Source organism: Neoarius graeffei, chromosome 24 (assembly GCF_027579695.1).
Source record: "Neoarius graeffei isolate fNeoGra1 chromosome 24, fNeoGra1.pri, whole genome shotgun sequence".
NCBI lineage: Eukaryota > Metazoa > Chordata > Actinopteri > Siluriformes > Ariidae > Neoarius > Neoarius graeffei.
In genome coordinates this window covers 2,579,444-2,597,228 of record NC_083592.1, presented here as the reverse complement: position 1 = coordinate 2,597,228, position 17,785 = coordinate 2,579,444, and the positions used below count along the sequence as shown (strand labels likewise).

General features: G+C 46.3%; 1 protein-coding gene across 3 annotated transcripts in view; it reads right to left on the bottom strand.

Annotated features, from left to right (window-relative positions):
* Window positions 1-17,785, bottom strand: part of sh2b3 (SH2B adaptor protein 3) — a 68,354-nt gene that overhangs the window by 50,248 nt on the left and 321 nt on the right. The gene's annotated exons all lie outside the window — the stretch shown is intronic.

Genomic DNA, 17,785 nt, shown 5'->3' with positions numbered 1-17,785 from the left:
GCTCAGATGCATAATAATGAAACCAATCAGTTCTTCAATCAGAAACAAGACTCACAAAGGTTATGCGCGTGCACACGCACGCACCAACCATAATGCCAAAACCACACTGCACCATCATCATTTAGTGACCCATTTTTATGAAACGCCACCAGCCGTGTTCGTTTCCTTTAGCTGTGCTGAATGCCAAGTGCCACGCAACTCACCAGCACTGACACGAACCAAACAAATTTATCCCACTGCACAGTTTCTTCAGTACATCACAAACACAGGTCCTAAAACAAACATCCTGTTTGCACACTGATGAGCGCTGGAGTTTGTTAGAAAACATTTGATGATGTTGATGTTTGTTAGAGTCAACTGGTGAATTCTGAAGTGATGGGAGCTTCAAAAGTTAAATGAGGTTTGGTTTCCTGTTGAAGGTTGGTGTGAGATGGTGAATGTTGGTGTGTGTGTGTGAGATGGTGAAGCTTAAAGTGAAGTGGTTTTATCACATTTCACTCTGAACGTTCTCCAGAATGCATGTCGACATGAAGAAGTAAAGAAAAGAAGAAGGAAACAATCAACACAAGATGAGAAGACAGACTCGTATATGTACATCTTATCTGTTAACATGGGGGAATCAACGTAGCGCGATGAACCCTGTACGTCTCACACACACACTTCACTGTGACTGAAAAAGCGCGTGCTTCGGATTTCCCCTGTGCCGGGCCTCTAATGCCACCGGTCTATCAGCACATCCAGCCTGAACATGGACCATGACTCAGCACACACGCGCACACCACTGAGGCTGGAACTCCAAAATCACAAGTGATAATTAAGATATCAGTCTCCTTAGAGACATTTGGACACGTTTCTAGAATATTCCGATAGAGTAACTATACTGGCCTCTTTAATAGGAACACCTGTTCACCTGCCCTTTCATCCAGTTATCCAATCAGCCGTGTGTGTGGCAGCAGCGCAGGGTGTAAACTCATACACATGCAGGTCAAGAGCTTCAGGTAACGTTCACATCAAACATCAGAACATATCAGGTGTACGGTTTGGGACTCGGCGTTTCACAATGCTGGTTGTGTGACATCAAAAGACGATTACTGTAGAGATTACTGTAAATACCAAGCATGTACATATCAGCACACACACACACACACACACGATGTAGACAGCCACCTCTTATGTATGTGGTGCGTGCGCGTGCACACGTTGTTAAATCACACTGGATTATCTGCAGGAGTGGAAGTCCTGTCTGGCTCGCCCCATTTATACCACTGCAGTTATCACAGCAACACACACACACGCGTGCACGTGCGTGTTTTGTTTCTTTCTGTCAACTCTCGTTCACATTTCAGTGAAATGACATCAAGTTTATGGTGGAACAGTCAAAGATTTTTTTTTTTTTTAGAACTGTACAAAACTGAACAGCAAGGGTGGGCGGAGTCACCATGCCGAGATCCATGCATCACCTGCAGAGAGATTTACCGTCACTTCAGGAACAGAGATCGGGCGTCGTTTATCAGTGTTTTAGTAAAGTTGGTTGTCTGCTGCCAAACTCAAGCAAAAATTCCTGCAAGTAAATTTCAAAGCGCAGTCACCACACTTTGCCTTAAGCCACGCTCACAAAACTCCATGAAAGGCAGTCAGTCAATAAAATGATGACTAAATGGTGGAAGAGCTCTCCTAAACCCCGCGCAAAAAAGTTTCTGATAACATATCCACAAATATTTTATTCCTCTTATACCACAGCGTCTACCTTTATATTTATTAACATATTTGATAAATTATACTTTTTACCCATTTATAGTTAACCTTAATGTTCTGTGAAACAGCTACTTCCTGTTCTCACATTATAGTACACACACACACACAGGGTGTGAAAGAAATAGAGAAATACATATACAGTGTGTGTGTGTGTGTGTGTGTGTGAGAGAGAGAGTGTGTGAGTGAGTGAGAGACAGACAGAGAGAGAGAGAGAGCGTGAGGTAGTGGTCACAGAGACAGGAAACCCAGCCCTGCCTTAGCAACACACACACAGAGAAAGAGAGAGAGTACTGTTCACACTGATGTCAGCAGTGTGCAGGTTCAGAACGAGGCGTGTGTTGACATGTAAAGAATGTGATGTGAAAATTAAGGGCCCTAGCAGTCACCCATCCGCATGCTGACTTCTGAGGGGCCTTGAGCAGTTGTGAGGATGTTCAGAAATGCCCACTCGAACACTAACACACACACAGATAGGAATACAGTCATGAACAGGAGATGCCCTTTTTTTTTTTGCCTGAAATGTTCACAGGGCATCTGGACTGGACGTGTGCCCTGAGATCCTGAGGAATGGAACAAAACGTCATGTGACCAGGAGAATTTTACTTTCATGAGCGTGCGAGTGATCAGATCCGAAGTCCACAGGACAAAGACCACGTTCACCAAGATGAGCATTAGTGTGAATATGTGGTGCTGTGTAATTTCCACTGTGGGGCCACGGCCGTTTATTTTGGGAAACAGCGGCAACTATACCAGTTAGCAAACATGACCAGCAGATATAATAGATTAGATAGAACTTTATTGATCCCTTTGGGCGGGTTCCCTCAGGGAAATTAAAATCCCAGCAGCATCATTACAGATAAGCAGAGAATAGAAAATAGAGAAAACTTCTAGATAAATTAAAATAAGTATTTACATATACAAATATAAAAAAGAATAAGATATGGGGGGAAAAAAAAAAAGTCCAGCAGGAGAGGTATTGCACATTATATTGCACATTGTCCGGTATTGCTTTCTGTCAGGCTAGGCTACTGCTCCTTCCCGTCCTCTCTCCTCCTGTCCCCCCCCAGAGAGGAGTTGTACAGTCTGATGGCGTGAGGGACGAAGGAGTTTTTGAGTCTGTTCGTCCTGCACTTGGGAAGGAGCATTCTGTCACTGAACAGGCTCCTCTGGTTGCTGATGACGGTGTGCAGAGGGTGACTGGCATCGTCCATGATGTTCAATAGTTTGTCCATAGACCTCTCCTCTGCCACCGTCACCAGAGAATCCAGCTTCATGCCGACCACAGAGCCGGCCCGCCTGATCAGTTTGTAATAATCATAATAACTACAGGATTACACACACTGTTTGGTCCATGAGCTGCCATGACACTGATCGCATGTCCCTGTAGTGAGGACCGCTGAGAGGATCATCAGGGTGTCCCTCTACCCGCCGTGTAGCCAGCACTGAGGCAGACCCCTCCCAAGTCTAGCAAAAGTTTTCAGAGCATCCGAAGCACCACTGCCTGATACTACACCAGCTTCTTCCCCAGGGCAGTGAACCTCCTCCACACCTAGCTGCCCCCCTCCTGCACCAGCAGCACGACTGAACACAGACCGACTCACTTCTGCACTGTTTACACGACACTGATGACTGGCACCAAGTCACACTCTGCACTGCATCAGGTACATTACCATGGCGTTAGTCACGGCTCATTGTGCTCGGCCTGCTCCTCTGTGTGAGTTGCACTGGTTTGTGTTTGTCCTTTGTCTTGTATGTTGTCTTTTATGTTGCACCATGGTTCTGAGACAAACGCTGTTTCAACCTCACTGTATAGTTGGATATGGACCAGCTGACAACGAACCTCTCCTGAATCTTGAGTGAAACGCAGTCCAGCACACAGCTCCGATTTAAAAAATAAAGCAAAAAACACCCTTTCTGCTGTAGGCCACGCCCACTTCCGTTTTAAATCTGAGCACAGAGACCGAGAGTGACACTGCACCACAGAGGAACATCACAGAGGAACAGGGAGACACGGAATCAGAGGTGTGGATGGGCTTATAATGACATATGGATGGATGGATTTGTAGGTGGATTGATGGGAAAATAGATAGATAGATAGATAGACAGACAGACAGACAGACAGACAGACAGACAGACAGACAGACAGACAGACAGACAGATAGATAGGTTTGAAAGTTTGTGAACCCTTTAGAATTTTCTATATTTCTGCATAAATATGACCTAAAACATCAGATTTTCACACAAGTCCTAAAAGTAGATAAAGAGAACCCAGATTACATATCTGTGAGTGGCAGAAGTATGTGAACCTCTAGGATTAGCAGTTAATTTGAAGGTAAAATTAGAGTCAGATGTTTTCAATCAATGGGATGACAATCAGGTGTGAGTGGGCACCCTGTTTTATTTAAAGAACAGGGATCTATCAAAGTCTGATCTTCACAACACATGTTTGTGGAAGTGTATCATGGCACGAACAAAGGAGATTTCTGAGGACCTCAGAAAAAGCGTTGTTGATGCTCATCAGGCTGGAAAAGGTTACAAAACCATCTCTAAAGAGCTTGGACTCCACCAATCCACAGTCAGACAGATTGTGTACAAATGGAGGAAATTCAAGACCATTGTTACCCTCCCTAGGAGTGGTCGACCAACAAAGATCACTCCAAGAGCAAGGCGTGTAATAGTCGGCGAGGTCACAAAGGACCCCAGGGTAACTTCTAAGCAACTGAAGGCCTCTCTCACATTGGCTAATATTAATGTTCATGAGTCCACCATCAGGAAAACACTGAACAACAATGGTGTGCATGGCAGGGTTGCAAGGAGAAAGCCACTGCTCTCCAAAAAGAACATTGCTGCTCATCTGCAGTTTGCTAAAGATCACGTGGACAAGCCAGAAGGCTATTGGAAAAATGTTTTGTGGACAGATGAGACCAAAATAGAGCTTTTTGGTTTAAATGAGAAGCGTTATGTTTGGAGAAAGGAAAACACTGCATTCCAGCATAAGAACCTTATCCCATCTGTGAAACATGGTGGTGGTAGTATCATGGTTTGGGCCTGTTTTGCTGCATCTGGGCCAGGACGGCTTGCCATCATTGATGGAACAATGAATTCTGAATTATACCAGTGAATTCTAAAGGAAAATGTCAGGACATCTGTCCATGAACTGAATCTCAAGAGAAGGTGGGTCATGCAGCAAGACAACGACCCTAAGCACACAAGTCGTTCTACCAAAGAATGGTTAAAGAAGAATAAAGTGAATGTTTTGGAATGGCCAAGTCAAAGTCCTGACCTTAATCCAATGGAAATGTTGTGGAAGGACCTGAAGCGAGCAGTTCATGTGAGGAAACCCACCAACATCCCAGAGTTGAAGCTGTTCTGTACGGAGGAACGGGCTAAAATTCCTCCAAGCCGGTGTGCAGGACTGATCAACAGTTACCGCAAACGTTTAGTTGCAGTTATTGCTGCACAAGGGGGTCACACCAGATACTGAAAGCAAAGGTTCACATACTTTTGCCACTCACAGATATGTAATATTGGATCATTTTCCTCAATAAATAAATGACCAAGTATAATATTTTGTCTCATTTGTTTAACTGGGTTCTCTTTATCTACTTTTAGGATTTGTGTGAAAATCTGATGATGTTTTAGGTCATATTTATGCAGAAATATAGAAAATTCTAAAGGGTTCACAAACTTTCAAGGACCACTGTAGATAGATAAGTGGATGGATGGGTGGATGAAGGAGGGATGGATGCTGAATGCCTAGATCAATGGAAAGATGGACTGATGAGTGGAAGATAGATAATAATAATTTTCAATTTATATAGCGCCTTTCTCAAAACCCAAGGTCGCTTTACAATTATAAGAAAAAACAAAACAAAAGTCCACCAAATAAAGGTCAGGATGTCATTCCAATGGTGTAGCAGCCACAGTCCTACCAAAAGGTGCATGAAAACAAGTCCCACACCGCCAGCACAGCCACCGTGACGCTGCCAGGCAACATCACTCAGAACACCATGCCATGGATCCACAAAGCGAGCACAGACGCACTGCCACACCGAACACTGGTACGTCCCAAACCGCCTGCACAGCCGCTGCGACGCCACAGAGCAACATCGCTCGGAGCATCACACCAAGCACTAAAAGCACCGCTGCACAGAGCGCTGGACAACCACGATGTTGAATGAGCAGCGAGTTCACGACAGTCCATAGCGAGGAGCACAGGCATCACCCACAGCAAACCAAGGCCTGGAGGGAACCGACGCCCAAAACCGGGTCCAGAGCTACACTACAACCGGCGGACAAAATCACTCAAACAGAAACAAACAAACGAAAAACAAAAGAGAAAATAACAAAAAAAATACAAAGCTCCGGTTAGAAGCAGCAGCCAGAATGTGTACAGCATACTCTCAACCGGAAACGGAAATGCTTAGATGGATAAATCGTGGGTGGGTGGATCAGTGGATAGTTGGATTACTGGATGGATGATGAATAGATCAATGAATGGATGGATAGATGGATCAGATGTATTCATGAAAAGAGAGGGATAAAAAGGGATGGTGGACAGAGGGATCAGTAAATATAAGGAAAAGAAACAGATGGATGAAATAAAGGATGTATAATTTATGATAGATCACAAATAATGGATGGACAAATAGAAGAATAAATGAGAGAAAACACAGTTAAATGTTTATACACACGCGCGCGCACACATCTGGGGATATTTTTTTTCCACTGAGCAGCTATTGTGTGTGTGTATGCGTGCGCGCGCGTCACACTTCCTCTGAGCTCTCCGGCGGTGCTGTTCACATTGTTCACACACATCATTTTCCCCAAAAAGCCTGCTCGTCACTGCTCTCTTTCTCCCAAACACACACACACACACACACACTTTTTCCCCACCCACATAAAGAACGTGTGTGTGTGTGTGTGTGTGTGTGTGTGTGTTGTGTGTATAAATAAAAAAAGAACAGGGTCTCTGTCCATTACATTTACTTCCTGTGAGAACAGTCCAAACACACACACACACACACACACACACACACACACGTATAGAGGAGAGAAAGTTGACAGAAAATGTAAATCTATCAACAACCACACCATATATTCACAGTAATGTGTAAGTGTTCAAACTTTCACTGGCACTGTGTGTGATTTTATATATATATATATATATATATATATATATATATATATATATATATATATATATATATATAAATAAAAAAATAAAAATAAATAATTATTAGTAGTATTAGTATTACTACACAGACAAATTGTAAACACAAACAAAAGTGCGTGTGTGTCCACAGAATCTCTATTTTCAGAAAAACTATTTTCCTAGAGTTGAATGTAATCTTTTCCTACTTCGCCACTCAGATTTTCTCTACAGAAACATCACACACACACACACACACACACACACACACACACACACACAGCAGGTGGAGAGTTTTTACTGGAGCTCATTTACATTCTCCAAAGCACAAACACACACAAAAATAAAAAATAATTCCATCAGACTGAATAAACCTTTTACCAGAGGCCATCCTTTAAAAAAAAAAAATCCGTTTCCTGTCCACCGGGTGAGCAAAAAAAATTCAGTCGGGAGGGATGGATTTTATTTATTTATTATATATGGATGGATAAGAAATCGCAGTGCTGTGTTTGCTTTTTCAGTATTTTTTTTTTTATTACAAAAGCAGACACATTTAATAAAATGACGGTTTAATCAACTGAAACTTGTACAAAAACTTTAAGTTAGCATTTTAAATGCTGACTGCAACATTTGCAAAACTTTTACAAAAAGGTACTTAAAATGTCCGACACAGACTTTTTGTAGTTCTAAATCGAGCGTTAGGCCTAGTTCGGATGAAATTACACTATTAAAATGATCACTGAATGATTTGTTTTTCTGAATCTTTACTATTTTGTTGTTCGCTAGAATACCATTTTGCGATTTCACACTTAAGCAAATGATGAAAACTCCGGATCTCCTTCCTTCATGGTGGCGGACATTTTTTTTGTGCCGCACGGCGCATGCGCAGAGCTGATTCGACAGGGCTTTCCACAAGCGCCGGCTGCCGGCCATACAGCTAACTACACAATTAAGTCCAGCCGGCTACTTTAATGACTTATTTTTGTAGCCCACAGGCTCTAAATATTAATTTTCGATTTTAATAAAATTAAATGTTTATTTAACGGACTGACAATAATGTCAAACTGAACCGCACTCATTTAAGTTGTGATTCGCGCCGTTTGTACCGATAATAACCACAAATTCCCCGCCGACTTCGTTGATCAGGGGAGAGTAACTCATCCGCGGCCCCGACATGCGGTGTGTGTGCGCACAGTCGGCGGAGGCAGTAGTGTGTCGGAGGGAACAGAAGCAGAGATGACGCTTATTTAGTCTCCGGTAAACCAGTCTTCTCTCGTTCAATTACGTGCTGGCATCAAAAGACACCGTTGGTTGTAAATGAACCCAAACTGAGTGGTTGGAGTGTATTTTCATACACAAATGGAGAAATGTTGGCTGAGTGTGTAATTGTGTCGCCCCACTGCAGACCGTTGTCGTTGTTAATTCATAGCATGCTCAGCTGCGTGAATGTGTCATGCACCGAAAATAAGAGATTTACAAGCCAGGAACGCCTCATGATGCAATACGCAAGAAAAGAAAGAAGATTTACTGCCATTTTACTTTGTATTTGAGTAAAGTGAATAAATAAATGGTCTGTGGAAAATCCATTTAATCCTGGGAACTGCGTGCACAGGAGTTTATTTTGTGTTTACTCCCCCCCGGCTGGCTACTTATTTGTCATGGCTGGCTAGTATGAGCCTTAGTGGAAAGCCCTGGGAATGCGGAAATGTCAAGTTCGAGTTTAGATTTATGAACCCGAAAAAAATGTTGAAAAAACAGCGTTAAAAAAAAATTTTCACCCGCACAAACGGCACTCACCCGGCCGGTGGACCAGAAACAGAACATTTTTTAATAATGGCCAGAGCTGTAGTAAAACATACCGGCCAAATACACACTCGAATGACAGTGTTTATCAGACTCTCTATATTATTGCAGTGTTTATCAGACTCTACAGTGTTTGAAATACCCGTCTGCAGTCTGCATTTTGCAGAATGATTTTCAAGATTGCAGAAGAAAAATTAAACAACCTGCAATTTTGCAGAATGGAAAAAAAAATAAAATCAAATCAAATCACGGCTCGGGATACAATGGTTTTCAATTTAGCAAACTAGCAGCGCTGTAAATAAACTGAAACCTGCATTGCGCGAACCTGATGGCGTTTTCCAAGTCAAAGTTGAGCAATATTATGTAATGGCCACGACAACCAAATAAGGGCAGTTGCCATTTTCCGATGCAAGATTTCGTCACTTTTAATACCCGCCGGGAGGACCCGACAACTACCTCGGCAGTGTTCGGCGGTTTCCACCATGCATCTCCCAGAATTCAATGTGGCACAACAAGCATGGCTCCCAAGAAGAGGATTGTTTCTTCGGAGCAAGAGTCCGACAAAAACGCCAAGAAAACAAGGACGATTTTGTCGGATCTTGGCAAAACCGGCAGCCAGCGTGACTCCAACAGCGACAGATCGCGCATCCGGGAGGGGGACAAAATGAAGCCGGTCACTGCTGACTAGTTCTTATCTTGCGTACATATATATATTGGTAAATTGTATAGGTTCGTATATATTGTATTGTTGAATCATGCACAATTATACTGATATTCTATCCCTTTTGAAGACAGCAACAGTATTTTACCTTTATTCATAGATACTTTTGAATATTTTGTTTTCTCATACCAAGCTACACTAATACATGTTTTGTGTACATGTTCTATTTTCTTTTTACTAGTGCTGTCTTGCCTGTGGTGCAGACTGGCACAAAGTAAAACAGTTGCCCTGCAAGACAAAGCTCATGGGTTCAGTTCTGTAGCTCTCAGTAGTTCTGTAGCTCTCAGTTCTGCCATGATTAGTTTGTACCCAGTTCTCTGTTGTTAGTTTAGAGCAGTGAAGCCCCTGCAGTCGTTCTCAGTTCAGTTCATGACCTTGCACTTTAGAAGCCAGGCGAACACAATGAACCCAAACGTCTTTCCATTTGCCAGTTGGGTTTTATTCCTTCATGGCATCAATTCTTTGCATCATCGTAAGATGTAACAGAGTGTAGAATTGAAACCTTGCTTTCAATTTAAAACTACAGGTTGCCGATGCAAACACTGAATGAAGTACATTTTGGGTAACAATCTATTGTTAAAGCTAGAAACTTAATCTTGACAAAATGTAACATGACGTGTAACATGAAAATGAATGTTTTGTTTCTTGAAGAACAGTCGTGTTCTATTTTTTATTGTGGTGATACCTTTATTAGTATGTTGTGTGGAAGGATGATGTGTGGGTGTGATAACTAGTACATTTATGAATTAGTTGGTATACTTCAAGTTGTAGTAGCCCGTAGTGTCAGGGCGAGGGGGATGAAAGACCTGTGGAGGGATCATGGAATGATAACTTTGCTGCAGAGAAGGATCTGTGAAGACTGAAATTAGAGTGAGAGAATAAAGAATTACAGTGATGCTATGAGTTGTAAAGCTAGATATGATGTAAATATAGGCATTATTAGGTTGAGAAGGGTGTAGTATGGAGGCTTGTGTATTTGCAGAAAATATTTCCAAATTGCAGAACAAAATTGACATTCTGCAATATTGCAAAACACTGGAAAAAAGTATTTCGACCACTGCTCTATATTATTGCAGTTATCTCTCATCTCGTCTTCATCCGCTTTATCCGGGACCAGGTCGTGGAGGCAGCAGTCTGAGCATGGAAGCCCAAACTTCCCCTTTCCCCAGACACCTCGGCCAGCTCCTCGGGAAGAACACCAAGGCATTCCCAAGCCAGCCAAGAGACATAGTCCCTCCAGCGTGTCCTGGGTCTTCCCCGGGGCCTCCTCCCAGGGGGACATGCCTGGAACACCTCCCCAGGGAGGCGTCCAGGAGGCATCCGAAAAAGATGCCCGAGCCACCTCAGCTGATTCCTCTCGATGTGGAGGAGCAGCAGCTCTACTCCGAGCTCCTCCCGAGTGACTGTGCTTCTCACCCTATCTCTAAGGGAGCGCCCAGCCACCCTGCGAAGGAAACTATTTCGGCCGCTTGTATCCACGATCTTGTTCTTTCGGTCATTACCCAAAGCTCATAACCAGAGGTGAGAGTCGGAACGTAGATCGACCGGTAAATCGAGAGCTTCGCCTTTTGGCTCAGCTCCTTCACCACGACAGACCGGTAAAACGACCGCATCACTGCGGAGGCTGCACCGATCCGCCTGTCGATCTCGCGCTCTATCCTTCCCTCACTTGTGAACAAGATCCCGAGATACTTAAACTCCTCCACTTGAGGCAGGACTTCTCCACCAACCTGGAGAGGGCAAGCCACCCTTTTCCAGTTGAGAACCATGGCCTCGGACTTGGAGGTGCTGATTCTCATCCCAGCCGCTTCCAACTCGACTGCAAACCGCCCCAGTGCATGCTGAAGGTCCTGGTTTGAAGAAGCCAACAGGACATCATCCGCAAAAAGAAGAGATGAAATCCTGTGGTTTCCAAACAGGATTCCTTCCGGCCCCTGGCTGCGCCTAGAAATTCTGTCCATAAAAATTATGAACAGAACCGGTGACAAAGGGCAGCCCTGCTGGAGTCCAACATGCACTGGGAACAGGTCTGACTTACTGCCGGCAATGCAAACCAGACTCCTGCTCCATTCGTACAGCCCTTAGCAAAGAGCCCCGAACCCCATACTCCCGAAGCACCCCCCACAGAATACCACGAGGGACACGGTCAAATGCCTTCTCCAGATCCACAAAGCACATGTGGACTGGTTGGGCAAACTCCCATGAACCCTCGAGCACCCTATGAAGGGTATAGAGCTGGTCTAGTGTTCCACGACCAGGACGAAAACCGCATTGTTCCTCCTGGATCCAAGGTTCGACTATTGGCCGAATTCTCCTCGCCAGTACCCTGGAGTAAACCTTCCCGGGAAGGCTGAGAAGTGCGATTCCCCTATAATTGGAGCACACTCTCCGGTCCCCTTTCTTAAAAAGAGGGACCACCACCCCAGTCTGCCACTCCAGAGGCACTGTCCCCAACCTCCACGCAATGCTGCAGAGGCATGTCAGCCAAGACAGCCCCATAACATCCAGAGACTTGAGATATTCGGGGTGGATCTCATCCACCCCCGGTGCCTTGCCACAGAGGAGCTTGAGCCACCTCAGTGACTTCGGCTTGGGTAATGGACGAGTCCACCTCGGAGTCATCAGCCTCAGTCTCCTCAATGGAAGACATGACGGTGGGATTGAGGAGATCCTCAAAGTATTCCTTCCACCGCCCGACAATGTCCCCAGTCGAGGTCAACAGCTCCCCACCCACACTGTAAACAGTGTTGGCAGAGTACTGCTTCCCCCTCCTGAGGCGCCGGACGGTTTGCCAGAATTTCTTCGAGGCCGACCGATAGTCCTCCTCCATGGCCTCACCGAACTCCTCCCAGTTCTGAGTTTTTGCCTCCGCAACTGCCCGAGCTGCGGCACGCCTGGCCTACCGATACCAGTCAACTGCCTCTGGAGTCCCAGAGGCCAACATGGCCCGATAGGACTCCTTCTTCAGCTTGACGGCGTCCCTTACTTCCGGTGTCCACCACCAGGTTCGGGGATTCCCGCCACAACAGGCACCGGAGACCTTGCGGCCACAGCTCCGAACAGCTGCGTCTACAATGGAGGTAGAGAACATGGTCCACTCAGACTCAATGTCCCCCACCTCCCTCGGAAGCTGGGAGAAGGTCTCCCGGAGGTGGGAGTTAAAGACCTCCCCGACAGAGTGCTCAGCCAGACGTTCCCAGCAGACCCTCATCATACATTTGGGCCTGCCTTGCCTGCCAGGTCTGTCCGGCTTCCTCCTCCGCCAGTGGATCCAACTCACCACCAGGTGGTGATCAGTTGACAGCTCAGCCCCTCTCTTCACCCGAGTGTCCAAGACATAGGGCCGGAGATCAGATGAAACGACAACAAAGTCGATCATCGACCTCCGACCCAAGGTGTCCTGGTGCCACGTGCACTTATGGACACCCCTATGCTCGAACATGGTGTTCGTTATGGATAAGCCGTGACTAGCACAGAAATCCAATAACAAAAACACCACTCGGGTTCAGATCGGGGAGGCCGTTCCTCCCAATCACGCCCCTCCAGGTGTCACTATCGTCACCCACGTGAGCGTTGAAGTCCCCCAGTAGAACAATGGAGTCCCCAGTCTGAGCACCCCTCAGTACCTCTCCCAGGGACTCCAAGAAGGCCGGATACTCTATACTGCTATTCGGCCCGTAGGCACAAACAGCAGCAAGAGCCCTCTCCTCGACCCGAAGGGGCAGAGAGGCGACCCTCTCGTTCACTGGGGGTCCAACAGATGGCGGCTGAGCTGGGGAGCTATAAGCAAGCCCACACCAGCCCACCGCCACTCACCATGGGCGACTCCAGAGAAGTGGAGAGTCCAGCCCCTCTCAAGGAGCTGGGTTCCGGAGCCCAAGCTGTGCGTGGAGGTGAGCCCGACTATCTCTAGCCGGTACCTCTCAACCTCCCGCACAAGCTCAGGTTCTTTCCCCCCCAGCGAAGTGACATTCCATGTCCCAACAGCTAGCCACTGTGTTCGGGGATCAGGTCGTCAAGGCCCCTGCCTTCGACTGCCGCCTAATCCACACTGCACCAGCCCCCTATGGCTACTTCTGTGGGTGGTGAACCCACAGGAGTGAACCCACAGGAGTTCTCTCTCGGATCAAATACAAAATCTTGCTTTTAACCTATAAAGCTCTTCATGGTTTTGCCCCTTCCCATCTCTGTGAGCCAATTCATTTGTACTGTCCCTCCCGCTCCCTCAGATCTTCTGTCTGTGGACTTCTGACTGGTCCACGTTTTAAACTGGCATCTATGGGTGGCAGATCATTCAGTGTTGCTGCTCCTAAACTTTGGAACTCGTTACCACAATCGCTTCGTGACTGTTCCACTCTCTCTTCCTTCAAAGCTAACTTGAAAACTTTTCTCTTTACCTCACATTACTCTTCCTAGTTTTTTTTTTTGGTGGTAACTCTTGTGTAAAGCGTCCTTGGGTTTGTGAAAGGCGCTATATAAATTGAAATTATTATTATTATTATTATTGTTTATCAGACCCTCTATATTATTGCAGTGTTTATCACTCTCTCTATATTATTACAGTCAGGGCTCGAAATTCATTTTTTTTCTCCACCAGCCAGCCGGACTAGTTCCCTTCCAAAGTAACTCACCAAACAGAAAATCAACTCGCCAAAATTTGTTCATGTCTGAATTTTACTTCTGTCAAAAATAACGCGAGAGAGAGTAGTTATCATTGTTCATGACTAATGTGCATTTATTTCAAGACCCGAGTATTTTGATACTGTTGTTAAATACATAAATGAGAACAACACAGAGCACCATAATATAATATCAACAAATAATAATATATTGGAAAACTTGGCAACTTGGTGTATGAGTATTGAAAGCAAATATACTTATTATCATGACTATAGCACCCAAAATATGTCCAACATGCTTTCTGTATTTAACCATTTATGAGAGAGAAAGCATTAGGAGCTTCATACTGACTAGGAATCAACTTGAAAAAAATTAATTATTCCATAAAAATCATATCGCAGCCAAGGCCTACCCTGCTCCCACGTTTGCTTACAAGTCCTTTGTCATTTCTCCTTCTCATCCGCTTTATCAGCGGCCTTTTTCTCCTCTTCAGACCGAGGTCACTTTGTCCCCATCTCTGGCGGTTTCTGTACACCTTTCAGAAAATTCCACATCGCAGCGTAGCTTTGGCAGATGTAGATGTAAACAACAAAAACACGTGTTTAAATGGGCGATAATGTGGCCACATCTATTGAATTTGATAACGTGATGTGGCAGCGGGGGCGTGGCCAAGCGGCGATCTGTGAATGGAGGGCGGAGGCAGGGAAGGTAAGTGGTGGAATCATTGCACCTGATGGGGATTAACCTGTGTTTGTGTGTCTTCCCCAGTGACCGCACCCTTTAAAAGGAGAGGGGAGCAGAGAAAGGGAGCTCTCTCTCTCTCCCCAACCAGAACACGTGTGTGCGCGCGCGTGCAGCTGGGAAGTGATAAAAGGCTGAAAAGCTAGCAATAAATAGTTCATTGAGAACTCAGTTCTGGCCTGCCGTGCTTCTGTGCTCCACCCACCTGGTCCAATACTACACGTGATTACCGCGATATTCAACGAGATGCATTATATGCATGCACAGTAGTGAAAAAACCGACAGCCTGATTCGTACACGATATGATTTGGAACTCTTCGGTAGTTTCCGTCCTACCGATAAACACATCGATTAACACAGACGCGGCACACGCTTAATATGTGGCGGCTTTAGTTGACAGTGTGTCTGAATCTTCGCGTCATGTATATTTTTTATTTTCAACTAGCCAGCTGGGCTGGCGAGTGACAGGAATTACCCGCCAAATGACAAATTAAGTCGCCTCGGGCGACCGGACCACCGCGAATTTCGAGCCCTGACAGTGTTTATCAGACCCCCCTCTATATTATAGCAGTGTTTACCAGACCCGCCTCTATATTATAGCAGTGTTTATCGGGTGTGTATTATTAAAGCATCATTGTCATTTACTGTAATAACACACAGGCTTAATAAACAACATAATGCAGTAACGACACACGGGCCTGACCAACGGCGTCAGGACGCCGTAACGACACACGGGCCTGACCAACGGCGTCAGGACGCCGTAACGACACACGGGCCTGACCAACGGCGTCAGGACGCCGTAACGACACACGGGCCTGACCAACGGCGTCAGGACGCCGTAACGACACACGGGCCTGACCAACGGCGTCAGGACGCCGTAACGACACACGGGCCTGACCAACGGCGTCAGGACGCCGTGACGACACACGGGCCTGACCAACGGCGTCAGGACGCCGTGACGACAGACGGGCCTGACCAACGGCGTCAGGACGCCGTGACGACACACGGGCCTGACCAACGGCGTCAGGACGCCGTAACGACAGACGGGCCTGACCAACGGCGTCAGGACGCCGTAACGACACACGGGCCTGACCAACGGCGTCAGGACGCCGTAACGACACACGGGCCTGACCAACGGCGTCAGGACGCCGTAACGACACACGGGCCTGACCAACGGCGTCAGGACGCCGTAACGACACACGGGCCTGACCAACGGCGTCAGGACGCCGTAACGACACACGGGCCTGACCAACGGCGTCAGGACGCCGTAACGACACACGGGCCTGACCAACGGCGTCAAGACGCCGTAACGACACACGGGCCTGACCAACGGCGTCAGGATGCCGTAACGACACACGGGCCTGACCAACGGCGTCAGGACGCCGTAACGACACACGGGCCTGACCAACGGCGTCAGGACGCCGTAACGACACACGGGCCTGACCAACGGCGTCAGGACGCCGTAACGACACACGGGCCTGACCAACGGCGTCAGGACGCTATAATACAGTAGTGGCAGTATAAGCACTGCAGTGGCAATAATAAACATTGTGGTGATAGTAATAAACACTAGAGTGGCATCAATAAACACTAGCAGCAATAATACACGCAAGTGTCAGTATTAAACACTGCAGTGGCAGTAATAAACACTAGTTGTAGTAATAAACACTGTAGTGGCAGCAACATACACTAGTAGCAGAAAGACACGAGTGGCAGTAATAAACACTAATGACAGCAATAAACACTAGTGGCAGTAATACATGCTAGTGTCAGTATTATACACTGTGGCGACAGTAATAATCACTAGTGGCAGTCAAAGACTGTGGGGTAAGTAATAAAGACTGCAGTAATAAACACTATAGTGGCAGTAATATTACTGACCCTACAGTCTTTAAAGACTGCAGTAATAAAGACTGTAATCTAACATGTAAATACAGCACATCATAAACACCCCTTAGCTGATCAAACATGTCACGCGCACATTCACTCAAACACGGTCTTGAGTCAAAGGGATTTATTTATTTCAGAATGATGCCAGAAAGTTGAGTCGTGGGTCGCGTGCCAGTCAGACCACAATTCTCGCAGCATTTAATAAACACAGCGCGCACATGCAGGTCAGAGATGTGGAGGGGATGAAACGGTGAGTCTGCACTAAAGAGTGTGAAAGAGTGAAAAGTGTTGAAGAGCTGCAGAGGTGCTGAGACTCACAAACTACTGCAGGGCTCCATTACAGAGCCGCTTCACTACACCAGTGTGTGTGTGTGTGTGTGTGTGTGTGTGTGTGTGTGAGAGAGAGAGAGAGAGAGAGAGAGAGAGAGAGAGAGTGTGTGTGTGTGAGAGAGTGAGAGAGAATCAGTGTGTATGTGTGTGAGTGAGTGTGTGAATGAGAGAGAGTCAGCATGTGTGTGTGTGAGAGAGAGACAGTGAGAGAGAGAGGTTTGGGACGCGGCCCGACTCCACCGGGTTCCGCCGCCTGGATTTCTGAGAATTAACTACGTAACTGAGCTGATCTTTCAGAACAAGCCAAAACACCACATTACACACACACACTCACTCCTACAGAGCTACAGCACTCACTCACTCTCACACACACTCACTCCTACAGAGCTACAGCACTCACTCACTCTCTCTCACACACACACACACTCTCTCACTCCTACAGAGCTACAGCACTCACTCACTCTCTCACACACACACACACACACACACTCACTCCTACAGAGCTACAGCACTCACTCACACACACACTCTCACTCCTACAGAGCTACAGCACTCACTCACACACACACTCTCACTCCTACAGAGCTACAGCACTCACTCACTCTCTCACACACACACTCACTCCTACAGAGCTACAGCACTCACTCACACTCTCACACACACACACTCTCTCACTCCTACAGAGCTACAGCACTCACTCACTCTCACACACACTCACTCTCACACACACTCTCACTCCTACAGAGCTACAGCACTCACTCACTCTCACACAC